Source organism: Phyllobates terribilis, unplaced genomic scaffold, assembly GCF_046119375.1.
Source record: "Phyllobates terribilis strain yellow unplaced genomic scaffold, ASM4611937v1 Scaffold_4__5_contigs__length_816908805, whole genome shotgun sequence".
Classification (NCBI taxonomy): domain Eukaryota; kingdom Metazoa; phylum Chordata; class Amphibia; order Anura; family Dendrobatidae; genus Phyllobates; species Phyllobates terribilis.
Window position 1 is genome coordinate 405,223,876 of NW_027362764.1, and position 21,814 is coordinate 405,245,689.

A 21,814-nucleotide genomic window follows, 5' to 3' on the forward strand; every position below is an offset into this window, starting at 1 on the left:
AAGATCTTTCCTGGTATAGAAGTCAGACTCACCAGCCTATAGTTCCCTGGGTCCACCTTCTTCCCCTTTTTGAAGATAGGAACAACATTTGCTCTTCTCCAGTCTTCTGGGACTTCTCCTGTTCTCCAAGAATTTTCAAAGATTATGGAGAGTGGTTCTAAAATTTCTTCTACGATCTCCTTCAGTACTCTGGGGTGTAATTCATCTGGACCTGGAGACTTGAACTCATTTATGTTAGCTAAATATTCCCTCACAATCTTTCTGTTTACAGATAACTTGGATTCCTCTATTCCTTTAAAAGGACAGTGAAGATCAGTTGATGTTACATTTTCTTTCTGAGAGAAAACAGATGCAAAATAGGAATTAAAAAGTTCGGCCTTCTCAACATCCTCTCTTACCATTTCTCCATTTTCATCCTGTAAAAATCCTATAGCATCTTTGACTTTTCTTTTACTTTTGACATACCCCCAAAATCCTTTTTTATTGCTTTTGACATCTCTTGCAAGCCTTAATTCATTGTCAGCTTTAGCTAACCTGATACGTGCCCTGCAGGATCTGCAGACTGCATTATAATCTTTTTTAGATATGCCTCCCTCTTTCCATTTAATAAACATTTCTTTCTTTCTTTTTAGCATGTGTTTAAGTTCTGTGTTCATCCATCCTGGTTTCCTTAAATGCTTCCCATTCTTTCTACTTTTCGGGATTGTTAACGATTGTGCTTTGAGAATCTCATTTTTAAAAATTTCCCATCCTTCCTGGACATTTTTGTCCTTAGGGACATCCAGCCATTGGATCCCTCCTATTCTCTTTCTGAGTCTCTTAAAATCTGCCTTTCTAAAATCTAACCTTGAAGTTTGAGTCTTCACATGTCTTCCTCCTCTAGTTATCCAAAATTCTATAATAGCATGGTCGCTGCCTCCTAGGGTCCCAGCCACTTTTACCTCCTCAACCATTTCCTCCCTGTTTATAAGGATTAGATCCAAAGTAGCAGATCCCCTTGTTTTCTCCCCTACCTTTTGGAAGATAAAGTTGTCAGCAAGAGAGGATAAGAATTTGCTTGACCTGTTAGTTTTACTTGAGAGAGATTCCCAACAAATGTCTGGATAGTTGAAATCTCCCATGACCACTACGTCATATTTTTTGGAGAACTTGGTCATTTGATACATAAAGAGTTCATCCATATCTTCAGCTTGCCCAGGTGGCCTGTAGTAAATGCCTACAATGGTGTCCTTTCCGTTGTTCTCTCCTTGTATTCTTACCCAAACAGTTTCCACAGAACTCCCAGTCTCTGAAGCTTCAATCTCTGTGCAGATATACGCTTTTCTAACATACAATGCAACACCTCCTCCTCGTTTATCAAGTCTGTTTCTTGCAAATAAGTTGTATCCTTTTAGCCTTTTATTCCAATCATGTGTATCGTCCCACCAAGTTTCAGTGATTCCAATTACATCATATTCCTTTTCCTGCATTAGTAGTTCCAATTCTCCTTGTTTGTTGCCCATGCTTTGTGCATTTGTATAAAAACATTTTAGTTTGTGATTGGTTTCTCTTCCTCCCATATTTTTATTATTTAAATTGTTTTGTCTTTGTTCTTCCTTTCCACTTCCAGTAGCAGAGATCTCAATAGTATTTGTCAGCTGTATGGCTTTTTCTGGCCTTTTGCTTCCCTTCCCACATTGTTCTAGTTTAAAGCTCTCCTGATGAGTGTAGCAAGGCGACTTCCAAATACATGTTTTCCAGTCTTCGTAAGGTGCACCCCATCTCTAGCAAGTAGTCCATCGTATAGGTAATTCTTTCCGTGATCCAGAAATCCAAATCCTTGTTGACGGCACCATCGACGTAGCCAGTTGTTCACCTGTAGAATCTTATTCCACCTCATTGTTCCATGGCCATCCACTGGGAGGATGGATGAGAAGACCACCTGCGCTCCCAATTCTTTCACTTTCTTGCCTAAGTCTTCAAAGTCACTGCAGATGGTTTCCAGGTCCTTTCTTGCGGTGTCATTTGTCCCCACATGTATTAGCAGGAATGGGTAGTGATCTGTAGGTCTGAAGAGTCTTGATATCCTGTCAGACACATCTTTAATTTTTGCTCCTGGAAGACAGCACATTTCTCTTGAGGTTATGTCTGGTCTGCAGATAGCGGCCTCTGTTCCTCTTAACAGGGAATCCCCCATGACCACCACTCTCCGTTTTTTCTTCACAACATTCTTCTTTCTCCATCCAGGAGGATTCTGAGGGCTTACAAGGTTATTCATTGCTGGCAAAGTCTTATTTTGCTGTATTTCTTCCTGGTTCTCCTGCGTGAGAGCCTGGTACTGGTTCCTGAGCAGTATGGGTGCTGACTGCCTCTCGATCCTCCTGCTTCTGTGGGTCACATGCTTCCATTCCTCTGTTTCGTCAGGTGCAGTTCGAATTTCTTCTCTTTCTGAATCATGAAGAGATAATTCTGCTCTGTCTAAGAACTCTTCACCTTCCTTAATGATTTTCAAGGTAGTTAACCTCTCTTCTAGATTTCGCAACTTTTCCTCCAACAGGGACACAAGCTTGCATTTCTGGCATGTGAAGTTTGGCTTTTCCACTGGCAAGTCTGTGAACATGTAGCAGGATATGCAGCTCACCAAATGGCTCCTGGACTCTTCCATGTTCTTATTGTTAATGTTCTGAAAACAGTGAAAAAAGCTTAAAAAAAAGCTTCAAAATGTTTACCGATGTCCTCTTTTCAGCTCCAACAGCCAAAATCCAGTGTTCTTTGAGCTCGCGGAGACTCTTCACTTACCCCAAAATGCAGTGGGAATATGCAAATTATCTCCTCAGGACTCCTCCCCTGGTTTACCGATGTCCTCTTTTCAGCTCCAACAGCCAAAATCCAGTGTTCTTTGAGCTCGCGGAGACTCTTCACTTACCCCAAAATGCAGTGGGAATATGCAAAGTATCTCCTCAGGACTCCTCCCACGGGGCTGATAGCCGAAGCGGACTGGCACGACAGATGGGCACGACAGATGTGCACGGCTGGTAGGCAGGCGGATGGAGCTGACTGATGGACAGGCTCGGCTGGCAGGCTGATTGGCAGGCACAGCTGATAAACATGCTGGTGGACAGCACTGGGACATGAGGGCTGGAGAGAGCATTAGCATACAAACTACAACATTGCACAGGCACCTCCATTTTGGAGGCGGTGCCTAAAATATCAGCTGTCCTCTGGCCATTGGCCAGGGACATATTAGGATGGGGCGCCCTAAGCATAGTGCCTGGGGATCTGCGCGCGGTGCGCACACCCTGAGCACACACGGCCAGGGGAGTGGAGGACGCCGGAGCAGAGCCGCAGCGGTAAGGGGGTCGGCTTCTCTGCCAGGCAGGAGCCAGAGATGCCGGCGCTACAATGTGTTAATGTAGCCTACCGGACGTTGTTTTACAAACGAGTATTATTCACATTAACTCTCTGCAATTCATACAGTATAAAAATGAATAAATATTTACATCCAGTCGTTCTCTTTTGTTTCTTCTTCATCTGATCTGACCTTCACATCGACATCTTCCAACGACGCTCATCACCACAACCCTGAAATGTCATATATACATTTACCTCTTGAATAAAAACTCCCCGACACTGCGTCCCTGAATACAAATATGTACCATACTATTACTATTCAATTAGCCATGCACCATTCAAGATATAAATTTATAAGCCAGCACTATGCCCCCATTAACTATAATTAACACTGTCCAATAAATTTAAATTATTCACTCACTGCGACTCCTTCACATTTCATTCTAAATTCTGTATCCTTTCTTCCCCACATTCATTTTAAGTTTCTGTTCTGTGTTTAGCATCCTTTCGCACTCCACACATCATTATAAGTCCATGTGAAGTGTCTTCTACCAGCCCCACTTCATTATAAGTCCCTGTAAAGTGTCCTTTCTCACCCCCCAATTTATTATAAGTTACTATTTAGCATCCTCTCCAACACAATTCACTATAAGTCCCTGATAGCATCCTCCCTCACTCCCCAATTTATTATAAGTTCCTGTAGAGCATTATCTCCCAGCCACCAGCTCATTATAAGTCCCTGGTTGTGTCCTCCACCAACTCCCGTTTGATTATAAATCTCTATGTAGCATCCTACCCCACCCTCCTTTAATTATAAGCCCTTCTATAAATTCCTTTCCCACCTCCCAATTCATTACAGAAGTATAATTTTCCCCCTTTTTCCCTCATTGTGCTCTCCCCACTGTGTTAAAAAAGAATCACTCACCTCTCCTAACGATCCCCAGCCACATCGCAACCTTCTTCTTCTGGTCAGGTACTTTCTAAATGACGTAGGGCATTGTGAAGAATCATGACACACACGATTTAGTCATAGAGAAAGCGCCGGGCAGAAAGCTGAGGACGGTTTTCCCCTCCACCTCTGGGCCCGCGTGCAGCTGCACTGGTGGTATGTCCGCCTTTGGTTTGAGGAACATGATATAGAGTTTAAGGTGTTATCTTAGCCCACAGTTCCCCCAGATATCAATCATATTTTTTTTTAGTTATGATTATGTTAGTATCTTTTGAGATGTGCTTAAAAACCTAGTCTGATCTATGGGACCTCGCCTTGCGACAGGGCTTAACAGAGCAACTTCTTAGTATATCTTAGGGCCAGATACCACAGGGCACCTGTGTACACTGTAGATTGACAGAAAGCTGGTAACCAATGGTGGGGGCAGGGTTATATAGAGCAGGATGACCACTACTAGTTCGGTAGTGATAATTTCTTTCTGATAAAACACTGATTTTATTGAAACAGCAACATATCACTGCATTTGTATGCTCCCTTGGGTGGCCACAAAAACTAATTTGATCTAGAAAAAAATTTCTCTAACAAAATTACAGTATATAATACTCTTCTGGGAGAAAAAAAAAATCACATAACTACAGGAAATGATACATTACATTTGGAGGCCACCAACCTTTGATAATTACAGCTCTCTCACTATGACATTGAATTGCTGTAATATGCAATTTTAGAAACTTTGGGTGGGAGGCTTTTTTTATTATGGCAGACAGACAAAAACAAAATATAATAACAGAGAGTGATAAAATAATAAAATGTAACCTTTCTAAAACATTGCCAGACTTGCATCACTTAAAAAAAGTCTGGTATTTGATTCCATAGTGCTATCGTAACAGATTAATGTACAGGATACCTAGCGTAAGGGATCATGTTCTAGGGTAGCCACTTGGAAAACTAAGTCACAGGGTTTTTTTTATCTCAGAAACGGAATAGTGTTTATTTCCACTGTTTGCACAGTACCAAAAACAAAACCATAAACATAAACTCCCTAGCCTTGTCCAGGCGCTATCTAAACCATACAGACCCTGGCTACTCTGACACGGCTGAGCTAGTCTCAGTTTAGTCACAAAAACAGCTATCATCCATGGCAACCACTGATACTTGCAGTTTGGTTTACACGGCTTGTACAGTCTCTTTTCAGAGAGAGTCTGGCTTTTCTCTCCCCAGTTCCACCACAACACACTCAGCTCAGCTTTCCCCAGCTGACTGACTAGTGAACACATGGCCTGGTTCTAGTCTAGTTATCCAGGTGCACCTAATCAAGACCTGTAGTGCTAGGATTTAATCCTTAGCCTACCTAGCTTTCCTAAATAACCCCCCCTTTGCCCAAAGCCGGGGGGCTGCGCACAATCTGCCAACCCACCGTGCTTACAGGGACCAGTTCTGTATGGGCCTCAGGAATCCTACAGGGCTGTAAATTGACTTGGGCATAAGGCTCAAGCCTGATGACACGCGGGTAACCTAGTAAATCTAAAAACCTGCTCCTGTTTTTGGGTAGCATTTTTCGGCTATGCTGTCTTTGGGAATATGATAATGTGACTGGGCCAACAAGCAAGTGGTTTAGAGCAGGTTGCCGTAATATATGGGAAAGGACTTCCTTTTCCCTGGTTGGTATACTTTATTGTTGACCTCTTCCACCTTTTCCAGCACCTCATAGGGTCCCTTCCACACCATAAGGAACTTTCTCTCCTCTGTGAGCATTAACACAAGTACCTGATTCCCAGGCCTAAATTGTCTCACTCGAGCCGACCGATTATGACCCCTGGACTTTTCATCTTGGGCCTAGAGGAGGTGCTCTTTTACCTGGCCCCTAACTTTGGTCACTGGACACAGCAGATGATTATGCCTGGCCAATTTTAGAAAACAATTATCGTCTCCCGGCTCCTGGGGAACACCATTTAACAAACATTTTCCAGAGTACCTTTTACCGTTAAGTCCCTGAGCTGGGCAGTCTCAAAATTGTCCTCGGACTCCTCCATGTCAGGGATATTGGCATCAAGGGATGCTTCCTCATCCTTTCTAGCCAGTACAGTGAAAGGAAATTCACTGATTACATCATATGATCTTGTTACCATACCTACAGCTTTAACCCACTAGTCTCAGAAGAAAGGAAAGTCATGTCTGACAATTATAGCATGCAATAAGTCTTTCACCCCTCCTACTACATAAGACAGGGAGCCACAGTCTGTGTGTATGTCGACCCAGGCCATTGGATAGTTATTGGCATCTTCATGGATACACCCTACCTCCACCCCCTTCCACTAGCAAACGCGGCTTTCCGGGTCACCAAACTTCCTGACACAGTTACTCCGTTGCGATCTGACTGCCAGGGTTACTCCCAAATGTGCCATAATCTCTGCCTTCAGCTTGCGGTACTCCTTGGCACTCAGCAGGGCAAGGTCATAGTTTGCTTTCTGTGGTTCCCCAGTAAGGTATGCAGCAAGGACCTCTGCCCATTGCTCTGGGAGAAGTTTATCCCTGTCTGCCACACTCTCAAAGACAGTCAGGAAAGCCTCAACGTCGTAATCCAGAGTAATTTTCTGTAAGGCCTCTCATACGGTTTTCCTCACATGATTACCTTTACTTTGGCTTGCGGAAGGTGCGTCTCCCTGGCCCGGACAGTTTCTGCCAAAATAACCATCTAGCTGCTGCTGTAACTGCTGCTGCTTAAACTGTAGCTGCTGCTGTTGCAACTGCTGGATCAGGAATTTATTGGTTTCTTGTTGGTTCTGTTGCTGCTGCTGCTGGTGCTGTAGATTGACCTGGATCAGTTGCTTAACAAGTTCCTCCATGTTTTCAAACAAAGTAGAAGGATCCCGGCACTCACATGTATACAATCAATTCATTTATTCCACATGTAGGAAAACTACAACAAAACGTTTCAGCCCCTTGCAGGCTTTTGTCAATTGTGGATAACAAGACAAATTCCACACATATATAGAAAAACTTAGAGGAAATAGACATCATACAAAGAAAAATATTATAGAAAACCACAACGGAACATTACACAAAATATATCATACATGAAATAATAAATAGACATCATAAATAAACAATAAAACGAAAACAAAAATAGACATAAAAAATGACATCATAAATTAACATAGTATCTCCATACCAGTACAACAAAATATTAAATACAAAAACCTTAACATCCTTGCATATAATACCAAAAATTCCTCCAAATATTAAATATCCCATTGTTGATTCACCTATCTAGAATATATAAATAAACAATCCATAATTAATACAATTAATGAAATTTTATAGAAAAAATTCCGGCAGTGACATCTCTGGCTCCTAGAACCAACAGCGTCCTTTTTTTCGGAAGGGGAGAGGACGCCAGCCCACAAGAAAACGCGGAGAGGGGGCTGCGATCACAGGAGAAACAACACCATCGATGATCACCAGGTCTCAGGTACTGAAGATTCATTGATTATAAACATTTTGTCTAAGACTATATCACCGAAACAGATACAGACCCTGCAAAAGGGTTTATCCTTTGGCATAATGACTGATTTAAATGGTTTTCAATTGGACATTGCTTTAAATCTTTTTTATAGACATATTAGATTGAAATCACACTTTTCTAATGTTCCACTGCCATTGCCAGTAACGACCACTAGTGATGGTGATGATTGTTTGAAATTATTTGACCTCGGTCTTAGGAACAGAGGTAGTTTTGTACCACCGAAAATATACCATCCGACTGAGACATACAGTACAGACCAAAAGTTTGGACACACCTTCTCATTAAAAGATTTTTCTGTATTTTCTTGACTATCAAAATTGTACATTCACACTGAAGGCATCAAAACTATGAATTAACACGTGTGGAATTATATACTTAGCAAAAAAGTGTGAAACAACTGAAAATATGTCTTATATTCTAGGTTCTTCAAAGTAGCCACCTTTTGCTTTGATGACTGCTTTGCACACTTTTGGCATTCTCTTGATGACCTTCAAGAAGTAGTCACTAGAAATGGTCTTCCAACAATCTTGAAGGAGTTCCCAGAGATGCTTAGCACTTGTTGGCCCTTTTGCCTTCACTCTGCGGTCCAGCTCATGCCAAACCATTTCGATTGGGTTCAGGTCTGGTGACTGTGGAGGCCAGGTCATCTGGCGTAGCACCCCAACACTCTCCTTCTTGGTCAAATAGCCCTTACACAGCCTGGAGGTGTGTTTGGGGTCATTGTCCTGTTGAAAAATAAATGATGGTCCTACTAAACGCAAACCGGATGGAATAGCATGCCGCTGCAAGATGCTGTGGTAGCCATGCTGGTTCAGTATGCCTTCAATTTTGAATAAATTCCCAGCAGTGTCACCAGCAAAGTACCCTCACACCATCACACCTCCTCCTCCATGCTTCACGGTGGGAACCAGGTATGTAGAGTCCATCTGTTCACCTTTTCTGCGTCGCACAAAGACACAGTGGTTGGAACCAAAGATCTCAAATTTGGACTCATCAGACCAAAGCACAGATTTCCACTGTTCTAATGTCCATTCCTTGTGTTCTTTAGCCCAAACCAGTCTCTTCTGCTTGTTGCCTGTCCTTAGCAGTGGTTTCCATAGCAGCTATTTTACCATGAAGGCCTGCTGCACAAAGTCTCCTCTTAACAGTTGTTGTAGAGATGTGTCTGCTGCTAGAACTTTGTGTGGCATTGACCTGGTCTCTAATCTGAGCTGCTGTTAACCTGCGATTTCTGAGGCTGGTGACTCGGATAAACTTATCCTCAGAAGCAGAGGTGACTCTTGGTCTTCCTTTCCTGGGGCGGTCCTCATGTGAGCCAGTTTCTCTGTAGCGCTTGATGGTTTTTACAACTGCACTTGGGGACACTTTCAAAGTTTTCCCAATTTTTCGGACTGACTGACCTTCATTTCTTAAAGTAATGATGACCACTCATTTTTCTTTACTTGGCTGCTTTTTTCTTGCCATAATACAAATTCTAACAATCTATTCAGTAGGACTATCAGCTGTGTATCCACCTGACTTCTGCACAACACAACTGATGGTCCCAACCCCATTTATAAGGCAAGAAATCCCACTTATTAAACCTGACAGGGCACACCTGTGAAGTGAAAACCATTTCCGGTGACTACCTCTTGAAGCTCATCAAGAGAATGCCAAGAGTGTGCAAAGCAGTCATCAAAGCAAAAGGTGGCTACTTTGAAGAACCTAGAATATAAGACATATTTTCAGTTGTTTCACACTTTTTTGTTAAGTATATAATTCCACATGTGTTAATTCATAGTTTTGATGCCTTCAGTGTGAATGTACAATTTTCAAAGTCATGAAAATACAGAAAAATCTTTAAATTAGGTGTATCCAAACTTTTGGTCTGTACTGTATATTGATTTTGTGAAAAGAGATGTCGATATTTTACTGAATCAAATGCAGCGAGAGGGTTTTCAGATCAGTGGTAATTTAACATTTGAAGAGAGGGAAGCCCTTCAACTATTGCAAGGGGACAAACAAATTGAAATGAAGCCTGCCGACAAGGGGGGGTCAATTGTTATAATGGATCGTGATAAATATATACGTGAGATCCAGAGACAATTGACTGATATTGAAACATATATGCCATTAAAAAAAAATCTATTACAGGAAATACAAATCAAAATAAAAAATGTGGTTGATAAACATAGGTCCAGGGGTATTATTGATACTAAATTGGTGGAATATTTGATTAAAACAGATCCTATTACTCCTGTGATCTATATATTACCTAAAGTCCACAAAACTTTGATTGATCCCCCCCGGCAGGCCCACAGTGGCTTCGTCAGAATCTGTGTTCAGCCCCTTGTCAATTGTTTTGGAACGAATTATGACTCCTTTTACTAAAAAAAGTAAGTCTTTCTTACTTGATACGGGTGATTTTTTGCAAAAAATTTAAAATGTTGACAACATCTCTGAAAATGCTATTATTGCTACTATTGATGTAGTTAGTTTTCATACTTCAATTGAACCCCATTCCCCCAGCTTATCCAGTTCAAACTACAAAGACTGACCTACAAAGCCATCCATAACCTTTCTCCTCCATACATCTCTGAACTAATCTCCCGATATATTCCCTCACGTAACCTTTAGGCCTCCCAAGACCTCCTTCTCTTCTCCACACTTATTCGTTCCTCACGCAATCGCCTCCAAGATTTCTCCCGAATATCCCTCGTCCTATAGGAATTCTGTGCCTCAACATGTCCGATTATCCACCACACCTGGATCCTTCAAACGGAACCTGAAAACCCATCTCTTCAAACAAGCTTACAGCCTGCCATTATCCTGCCTGCTGCCACCTCAACAACACCGGAGCTACCCCAACCCTCCAACCTCCGGTCTCCTTCCCCATTCCTGTAGAATGTAAGCCCGCAAAGGCAGGGCCCTCTTCCCTCCGTACTGTTCTATCATTGTTAGTTTGTTTACTGTAAGTGATATCTGTATTTGGTATGTAACCCCTCCTTATGTACAGCGGCATGGAATCAATGGCGCTATATAAATAAATAATAATAATATTGAACATCAAAAAGGATTAAGTGCAGTTAATTGGACATTAGAGGAATTTCGAGTCCCTGAGACACGGCGAGAATTTATATTTAACCTGTTGGAAATTGTTCTATATGAGAATTACTTCTTATTCCAGGATGATTTTTACAAACAGAAAAGGGGATCAGCGATGGGTGCGAATGTGGCCCCCCCATACACAAATCTTTATATGACATTTTTTGAGGAGAAATTTGTCTATTGTCATGATTTATTTAAAACCTATGCCAAAATTTGGCTGAGATTTATAGATGATATTTTTTGCATATGGGAGGGGCCACATGAGACACTAATGGAATTTCAAAACTATTTAAATAGTGTATGGACAGAATTAAATTTACTTTATCATATGATGGTGAATGCATGAATTTTTGGATACAATGGTCATCAAGACTGGCACTAGACGTGTGGATGTTGATCTATACAAAAAGAATACAGATAGGAACAGCTTTTTACATTTTAAAAGTGCCCACCCATATTGTATGAAACAGGCGATTCCTAGATCGCAGTTTTTGAGGGTAAAAATAATTGTTACAGATCCTTTAATCTGTAAGCAACGTATAACAGAAATGAGGAATAACTTCCAGCATCGTGGTTATCCTAAACATGTCTTGGATCAGGCAGAGAGAGACATGGGACTTGAAAAGGGTTAAAAGAGACAGCAATATGCTACGAATACCTTTTGTAAGACAATACCATCCGATTAATGTTAGAGTGGATAAAATAATTAAAAAACATTGGCATATTTTGAGGGAAGCTTTCCCAACTGTGAATGAATTTCAAACACCTCCCCGAATTTGTAATAAAAAGGTTCCTAACATCAGGGATAAATTAGTGCATGCTGATGTGGGTAGTGATTTATTGATCCCCAGACAGACATTCCTTAGTACAAAAAGTAAAGGAACATATCCCTGTTTGGGATGTGCGCAATGTAACAACGTTATCAGAGGAGAATATTTCTGCCACCCCCTTACTGGGAAGAGATTTTATATCAAAGGTTTTTTTACCTGTAAATCTGCCAACGTCATCTATTTGATAAAGTGCCCTTGTGGCTCTATTTATATAGGCAGACTACACAGGCAGTCGGTGTACGCATTAATAAGCATAAATCTACCATTAGATGTTGCGATATTACACTTCCTTTACCACTGCATTTCAAAGAAAAAAAACACTCTGTGGCACAATTAAAATATCAAGTAATTGAAGAAGTAAGTGTACCCAGAAGAGGGGGAAGCCTCGAAAAACTCCTTTTGAGGAGAGAGGCATTTTGGATTTTCACACTTAATAGTTTATCTCCCAATGGTTTGAATAAGGAATACAGTGTAAGCCAAATGTTCTAAATCATTATTTTTCCTTTTTTCAGACCATTCAAAATCAATGAATATTTTTTCGTGATATTACAGTATTGGATGCGGCCAATAAGAAGGCGATCTCCAGATATGGCCATATCTTGCAGCAGTGAAACATATTATATGGGGCATAATATTATATTCTTGTGATTTCTCTCATTTTTTATTGGTAATAACTTGATGTAACACAATTTGACAATAGAATTAGTGGTAGGAGTGACTATGAAAATGATTATGTGGAAATTTAATGGTTTGTGATGCTATAATTATGGCATGACCCTATACGAAATGATCTGATTATTGGTACTGTTTTTTTGAGGATTAGTGTCAATGAATTAAAAATATTAATTAATTAAATTGAGTGAGCATTATAAAACTAATAAAAATTATAAAAAGTAAAAAAAAAAATCTTTATAAAAAAATCTTTAATAAAATAACTTTCAAAAATTTTTTCTAAAAAATTTCATGAATTGTAATAATTCTGGATTGTTTGTTTATATATTCTAGATAGGTAAATCAACAATGGGATATTTAATATTTGGAGGAATTTTTGGTGTTATATGCAAGGATGTTAAGATTTTTGTATTTAATATTTTGTTGTACTGGTATGGAGATACTATATTAATTTATTATGTCATTTTTTGATGTCTATTTTTGTTTTTTGCTTTATTGTTTATTTATGATGTTTATTTATTATTTCATGTATGATGTTATATTTTGTGTAATGTTCCGTTGTGGTTTTCTATAATATTTTTCTTTGTATGATGTCATTTCCTCTAAATTTTTCTATATACTGTATGTGTCGAATTTGTCTTGTTATCCACAATTGACAAAAGACTGTAAGGGGCTGAAACGAATTGTTGTAGTAGTTTTCCTACATGTGGAATAAATGAATTGATCTTATACACGTGAGTGCCGGGATCCTTCTACTTTGTTTGCAATCTATTTCTCCACGTGCACCACCATCACTAACAAGGACTACGGAGTGCCGACTATTTCTTTATACCTCCATGTTTTCAGACTCTTTGCAATGCTGAAACAGCTTTTACCTACGACATTTTGTCTGTAAACTGTAATCACCTGTGCTCTTTAGGACTTTCTGCCCACATTCAAAACACCAATTTGTAGGGGATCACGTTCTCGGATAGGCACTTGGAGCACGAAGCCACAGGGTTTTTATCTCAGAAACGGAATGGTGTTTATTTCCACTGGTTGCCCAGTACCGAAAACAAAACCATTAACATAAAATCCCTAGCCTTGTCCAGGCGCTAAGTAAACAATGCAGATCCTAGCTACTCAGACACCGCTGAGCTAGTCTCAGTTATGTCACACAAAACAGTAATCGTCCATAGCAACCAGTTTTATTTCTGTTTTGTCTCTCTCCAGCTCTTACACAACCCATTCTGCTCAGCTTCCTCCATCTGACTGACTAGTGAACACATGGTCTGGTTCTAGCGTAGAAGGGAGGGGAAATATAGAAAGCTTACCACGTTGTCGATTTCAAAACCATATGTTAGCTGGAATCCATCCTGATGGTGCCGCACCCATTGGTGATCACAAGCAAATGAAAAAGAAAGGGAAATCCACCGGTACATCCAACAGGAAATAATTAAAAATGTTTCTTTATTGAAGAAAAAACTAAAACATGCTAAAATGAAACCTCAGAAACCTCAAGCACCTTGGAAAGTGCTTGACAACTTGGTCACACTATATAAATCCATGCAACCGGCATGGATTTATATAGTGTGACCAAGTTGGTTGAAAAAAAGAATAAAAATGGTAAAAAATAAAAAAAAAAACATTATACTTACCTTCTGATGGCCCCCGATCTCCTTATCTGATGCTTCCGGTCTCCCCGGTGTCTCGCGGTTTTGTAAAAGGACCTTCCATGACATCATTTAGTCATGTGACAGGTCACGTGACCACCGACGTCACGTGACCCGTCACATGACTAAATGACGTCATGGCAGGTCCTTTTAGACCACCGCGAGCTGCCGGGGAGCCAGGACGCATCACTAAGGAGACCGGGGGCCATCAGAAGGTGAGTATAATGTATTTTTTTTATTTTAAATTCTTTTTTTTACAGGTACTATGGTACCTGGGTCTGGAGGAGAGTCTCCTCTTCTCCAGACCCAGGTACCATCTGCACATTGAATCGCTTAATATCCGCATGTGCACATGTAGTGATACAGATATCAAGCAATGCGGAAGCGCTTAAAAAACGCATAGTGGGCACACAGCCTTAGTGTGGGGAGAGGGGTGAGAGAGATTTTGTGTGTGGGTGATTGGTGCGGACACAGAATGGGGAGAATGGGTGAGTATTCAATATGGGGAGCGAAGGAAGGGAATGTATGCAGACACAATATGGGGAGCGAGGGAGATGTGATGTGTGCAGGCACAGTATGGGGAATTGGGGAAGGGGATGTGTGAGGGTAAATATATGAGGAGACAGTATGGTTAGCAGGCTGTGAGAGAAGACAGTATGAGGAGGAGGAGGGGAGGGGGAAATAATGGGGGGAGAGAAGTGTAAGTGGGCACAGCATAGAGACTAAGTAGTTTTGGGGGTGTAGTATGAGGGGACAGTGTAAGGGCACAGCCCGGAAGGGATAGTAAGCCAAGGAGGGGGAGTGTAGTGAGTGGGCTCAGTATAGACGCTAAGTTCTATAAAGGGGACACAGTGTGAGAGAACAGTGTGAAGAGGGGGCCCAGTATGGTAAGGAGAGGGCAGTGTGGAGAGCATATACCATAAGAGGGACAGTGTGGGGGTCATATTTTGTGCAGGGAATATAGTGAGGGGCAATTATTTATTCAGGGTCTCAGTGCAGGGGAGATATTTTTATTCAGGCTCATTATAATGACACTTCTATCTTTAAGGTCATCTTGTGGACACGTGCTGCAGGTGAGGTGTAGATGAGAAAAGTCATCATGGCGTCTGGACAAGATGAAAAAAAGAAAGAGAACGACTCCAGAGACAACGTCATCTATCAGGTACCTGGATGTAAATGTTTTTTGTGATACTGACTAATTCTCATATTTTATTTATGTTAAGGGTTGTTTAAGTTTGTTATGAGTCTGCAGGCTTCTGACTTCTCACAGTGCGCACTGCACTCTGTCAGGATTCTCTGGTGCCGGCGATTTGTATGCATGCAGTCACATGCCAACTAGACAAGCATGGCCTCACTCAATGACAATGAATTGAGCGAGGCCAGACATGTCTAGTCGGAATGTGGCCAGAAGTATACTAATCACATACTTGTGCAAAGCAGAATCCTAAAAGCGTGCAGTGCATCCGCTGTGAGAATTCAGAAGCCTGCAGTCACATAGAGTGACTGCAGACTTTAATCTCAAAGCTGGACAAGCCATTTAATTATAAAATGAAGCCCTGTAGCCAACAGTGTGTACTATCCTCACTGTCAGGATTCAGATCTGCTTGCAAGTTCCAGCAGTCATCACATGGGCACTTCACTCATATGCGATTTTCATACTTACAGTCACGTGACAACGAGCTTCTCTTTCTCTCAGTTTTTCACTGAACATTGAGAAAATTAGGTAGAGCAGCTCGTCGGCATGTGACTAAGTGTGCAAATCGCATATGTGCTTGGTGATGGTGTGTGTGTGTGTGTGTGTGTGTGTGTGTGTGTGTGTGTGTGTGTGTGTGTGTGTGTGTGTGTGTGTGTGTGTGTGTGTGTGTGTGTGTGTGTGTGTGTGTGTGTGTGTGTGTGTGTGGGGGGGGGGGGCGCCAAACTGAACTCTTGCCACGGGGGGGCCAGAAGGCCTAGGTATACCTCTGAGGAAGTAGAACAACTATCGCTGGCAATTCCCAAGTGTCAGTGGAGAGCATGTGTACCAGGGGAGAGTGGCCAACCCAAAAGAGCTGAGACAATTCAGGGTGGAGAACTCCAGGAGATCCACTGAACTGATTAATCCTTGCAATGACAGAGCAAGGAAAACCTGCACTGTTTAATAGGATGGTGAAGCAGTTCTAATCAGTGCAGGAGTTTGCATAACCAGACACCATGATCTTCTGGCCCCTCTCTGTCGTGGTATTCCTGTGATAAGTATATTAGAAACTAGATTAAATTAGGGCATTAAATAGATAGAGATTTAGGATTAAAATACATTTTAGTTTCGGACCACCCCTTTAAATTAGGAAATTGTTTTGAAGTCAAATCTTTCTGGTTATTTTAATTGATTATAGTATTTGTATCCATATTATCAACTATCTTATTGGCTGTCTGTATAGTACAGGTATTTTGTTGGACTCTGATCAGTTCCCCGACAGGAACATTTTTAATAACCTGTACAGGATAGCACAATGTCACTGATAATGTAGAATTGGTTGCCATAGTTTTTTTTATTTGGGGCAATGATAATTCCTGTTTTTTTAATTACGAGTCAAAGTAATGTCTAATTAGTCAATGCTAACACTATTAAGATAAGTACATTTCAAATTGGTTAGATTTTTATTAATATAATAGAAGAAATTCATGTCCTCCGCCTGATTTCCCTCCATATCAGGAGCGCGAGATCTTTTTTTTACTTAGCGCCTCTAAGGGACTTGAACAGTTTATACTCTACTGGTCTAATATCCTGCAATTTTTATGAAGAGGAAGATGCTTCAGAACACTTTGGTATCTTTGGTCCTGAAGCATCTTTTTTAGGCGTCTTTTCGGTAATTTTTTGGAGCTCTCGTGGTCTCATTTTCACCCGTGGCGTTTCTAATTACTTTATTATATAAAGTAGTGAGCGACTTCCAAGCTGAAGCCACCTAAAGAATGGTCAGGTCACTTCTTTTAACTGGAAACCTGAAGCAATTTAAAGAAGTTCAAAAGACTGAACATATGCTCTGTAAGTCGTTTTTACATTGCTTTTATTAAGCACCTTTTCAGGTGGGTTACGGAGCTTGATCTTGAGTGCACATACCCTAAGGCCACGTTCACACGTTGAGTATTTGGTCACTATTTTACCTCAGTATTTATAAGCCTAAACCCGGAGTGGGTGATAAATACAGAAGTGGTGATGTGTTTCTATTATACTTTTCCTCTGATTGTTCCACTCCTGGGTTTGGCTTACAAATACTGATGTAAAATACTGACCAAGTACTTAGCGTGTGCATGTGGCCTTAGGCATTTCACAGATTTCTTTACCTTTGGCCTGTAAAAATGAAAAATTTAGTTTGTTATACAGATTTAGTTCAGTTTTTCATCTCTACAACATGCAATAAGAAAAATGCACCTGCGTACTTTATTACTAAATTTCTTCCGAGCATGGCAATGTCCTATATGTAGTTGTACGTCACTGTTTGAACACGCGGCGAGGCTCAGTAGGGATGGAGCACCATTTTGAAAGCAAATTTTGCTGGAATGGTTTTCTGTTGCCAGATTACATAGGAAACACCATCTTGGAAACTATACCCATTGTAACGGGTCTGGGAGGCAGAACCTCTGAGCAACTATACAAGGTCCTTGTAAGGAAGCGGGTGGCTCCCAGGGAAGACGGGCAGGTAATCACGGCAAGTGACAGGGACAGTCTCTGGGTAGAAGGGCAGGTAGTCACGGCAAGTGACAGGGACAGTCTCTGGGTAGAAGGGCAGGTAGTCACGGCAAGTGACAGGGACAGTCTCTGGGTAGAAGGACGGGTACTCACGGCAAGTGACAGGGACAGTCTCTGGACAGGCAGGTGGTCACGGCTAGTGACGGTAGAGCCCCCAGGTAGGCTAGCAGGCAGGTAGCAGGTGAGCGCTCCTAGGTGAGCAGGCGAGAGTCTCTGGACAGGCAGGTGGTCACGGCAAGTGACGGCGGAGCCTCCAGGTAGGCTAGCAGGCAGGTAGCAGATGAGCGCTCCCAGGTGAGCGGGCAGGCTGGTCCATAGACAGACTGACAGGTGTCGGAAGGCAGACCGTCGGACCGCAGGCTTGCAAGCAGGTAAACGGACATCTGGCAGGTATCAAGCAGGAATCTGGCAGGTGAATGGCAGGTAACAGGCAGGAATCTGGCAGGTGACTGGCAGGTAACTGGAAACGGGACCTGAGGGCTGAAGCAGAGTGAAGGCTTTGCAACAACATTGCTCGGGCACCTCCATTTTGGAGGAGGTGCCTTATATATGGCGAAGTCCTCTGGCCATTGACCGGGGACTCCTTAGGACGGCGCGCGCGGCCCCTTTAAGAGAGGGGGAGTGCGCGCGCGCGCGCCCTAAGCACCGTGGCCGGGAAGCAGCGCGCGGTGCCAGCAGAGCGGGAGGAAGACGTCGGGCACAGAGCGGAGAGGTGAGGGGAACAGCGTCCCTGCCTAGCAGGAGGCAGGGATGCCGACGCTACACCCATCAAGGCATTTATCAAGGGGTGTAGTTACTATTTTAATCCCAAAAGTGTCTTCAATAATTTTATGTGCAGCAGATGGCAAAAAAAGTGAAAATTGCAGGTTTTCTCCTCTATGAAGTCTTATTTTTCTGTTGACAGACCAATATAAGGGCTTATTTGGGCAGGACGAGATTTAGTTTTCAATGGTGGGCATTTTGGGATATATGTGTCATTTTGATTGCTTTTTATTCCATCTTTTGTAAGATGTGACATAAAACAACAATTCTCATGTGTTTATTTGTGGTGTTCATTTTATAGTTTGGTTTATGGACATTGTAAGAGATCAACTCTCTGGTAGACGCTGGTGCACATACAAGGATCTGGTTCTTTGGTTCAAAACAAATGAGCAATTTTTTTTAATGTCCATAAGACGTCCAGGTTAGCAAAACAAAACAGCCTTCTCTGGCACAAAGGAATAATATGAAAGTAAATAGCCCATTTAGAGGTACATGCTCAGCCATTCAGACACTCATTGCTTGTCATAATCTTACTAACACGAACAGTGGTGTTTCCATCTCTACTCACAGACAGTGCAAAAATTGGACCTGTCCGTCCCCACATATTAGTCATATGTATGGGCCCTTGTAGCATTCTAAATCCTATAAGGACACACGTCTTGCCCCTCCCACCTTCTCCATTATGTAGCAATGTCCTGCTTCCTGGGCCTATTCTGGTATATAAGTCCCTCATCCTGGGCCCCTTTCTGGTATATATATCCCCCATCTTGGGCCCCTTCCTGGTATATGTGACCCCCATCCTAGTATGTATATATATATATATATATATATATATATATATATATATATATATATATATATATATATATATATATATATATATATATATATATATATATATATATATATATATATATATATATATATATATATATACACACACACACACACACAGTACAGACCACAAGTTTGTACACACCTCCTCATTTAAAGATTTTTCTGTATTTTCATGACTATGAAAATTGTACATTCACACTGAAGGCATCAGAACTATGAATTAACACATGTGGAATTATATACTTAACAAAAAAGTGTGAAGCAACTGAAAATATGTCTTATATTCTAGGTTCTTCAAAGTAGCCACCTTTTGCTTTGATGACTGCTTTGCACACTCTTGGCATTCTCTTGATGAGCTTCAAGAGGTAGTCACCGGAAATGGTTTTCACTTCACAGGTGTGCCCTGTCAGGTTTAATAAGTGGGATTTCTTGCCATATAAATGGGGTTGGGACCATCAGTGGTGTTGTGCAGAAGTCAGGTGGATACACAGCTGAGAGTCCTACTGAATAGACTGTTAGAATTTGTATTATGGCAAGAAAAAAGCAGCTAAGTAAAGAAAAATGAGTGGCCATCATTACTTTAAGAAATGAAGGTCAGTCAGTCTGAAAAATTGGGCAAACTTTGAAAGTGTTCCCAAGTGACCGCTGCATGGAACAGTATGGAAGTTTCGGGGCTCCGGCTTTTACAAAATGTCAGTGGAGCATCCACACCACCGGATACCTACCGTACTCCAAGCAAGGAGCCCGCAGCATGAGGACCGCAAGCAAGGGGACTGCAGCAAGGGGACCACAGCAAGAGGACCACAGCAAGGGGACTGCAGCCATCTTCCAACTCCTGCCTCTGCCGGAAGGCAAAAGCTTCCGGCAGCAGCGATTCTGGGGGATCCAGTGGGAGCTCCAGCAACGACGGTAAGTGATTCGGATTATACAGTTTGCATTATAAGACGCACCCCCATTTTCCCCCCATATTTGGGGGAAAAAAGTGCGTCTTATGATCCGAAAAATACGGTATGTTTCCCATCCTGGTATACATGTCCCCCATACTGATACATATGTCTCCCATCCTGGTATATATGTCCCCCATCCTGATATATATGTCCCCCATCCTGGGCCCATCATGGTACATATGTCACCGGTTCTTCCATTGTTCTTTAACACATAAAAAAATTTACACAATTCTACTCACCTTGCCCTCGCTCCAACACAGTACAGCGTCCTCTTCTGTAGCCTCTAGCTGACTTCAGCGTGCAAGCGACAGGCAGCGCATGACGTCACTGCCATGCGTCCCCATTCATGGGCACGCCGATGCCAACTTTCGGTCTCTGATTGTCCGGCAACTTGTATTGCAGTGCAGGGACCCGGTAGGTCTCTGCGCCACAATACACTTCAGCTTAATGTGTATTTTCAGATGCACCTCCAGCAGAAATTTGTGCCAGCGTCGGTGGGACCTTCTCCCGGCAAGGGTCCAGTCGCGGTCACATCTTCAGGCTTTTTTTTTGGTTTGTAGTGTTAACTAAACAGGATAAATATAATATCCTAAAAATGCTTCTATTAAAGTTTGTGTCATGAACATGATACCAAATGTACAGTATACAGTTTATTTATACTTTAGTGCTTTCTCACAATAAAATTCCATTTAAAAATAAAGAAAAGAGGATTTTTTTGTGTTGCCATATTCTGAGAGCCATAGCTGCATTTGTTTGGTGACAAGGATGTATGAGGGCTTACTTTTTGCCACGTGAACTGTAATTTCAGATGATATAGTTTTGGGGACTGTGACTTTTTGATTGCTTTTTATAAAAACATTTTGAGGTAAAATGACCAAAAAAGCTGAACTATTTTTAAAATTTCAGCTTAAATCATAGCTACAGATTTTAAGCTTCAGGCTATGCTCACACGGTTGTAGAGAATTGGGCAAACTATGCAAATGACACTCTAATCAAACTCTGACCAGGGTTTGATCCGAGTGTCTCAATCTTCTCCATTCTGTGAGTCTGCGGAAATTGGACTGCACTCGGATGTCATTTGAGTGCAGTCCGATGTTTTCCACACACCCATAGACTTGAATGGGTGACTGGCTTCTGATTTCAGAGTGAAATCGCGGCAAGCTGCTTTTTTTTTCCCCAAGAGATTCTGTCAGGGAAATAAATCGTGCATCAGCACTGCCTCATTGAATAACATTGGTCCTAGTGCTATCCTATAAGAAATGGGATAGCACTCGTCCGATGTATACGCTTGTGTGAGCGAGCCCTCAAAGTGAGACCCGAATGTAGCCACTCAGCAGCCTGAGATATCTTGGGTTACAGGGAACCTGTCATGTTGTATATACAGTTCAGGCTTTGGAGACCGTTTTATAGAGAAGGAGATGCTGAGTAGAATGATATATAGATTTGTTGAAAAAGATTCAATGTAACTTGTATTTTATTCATTGAAATCCCTGGA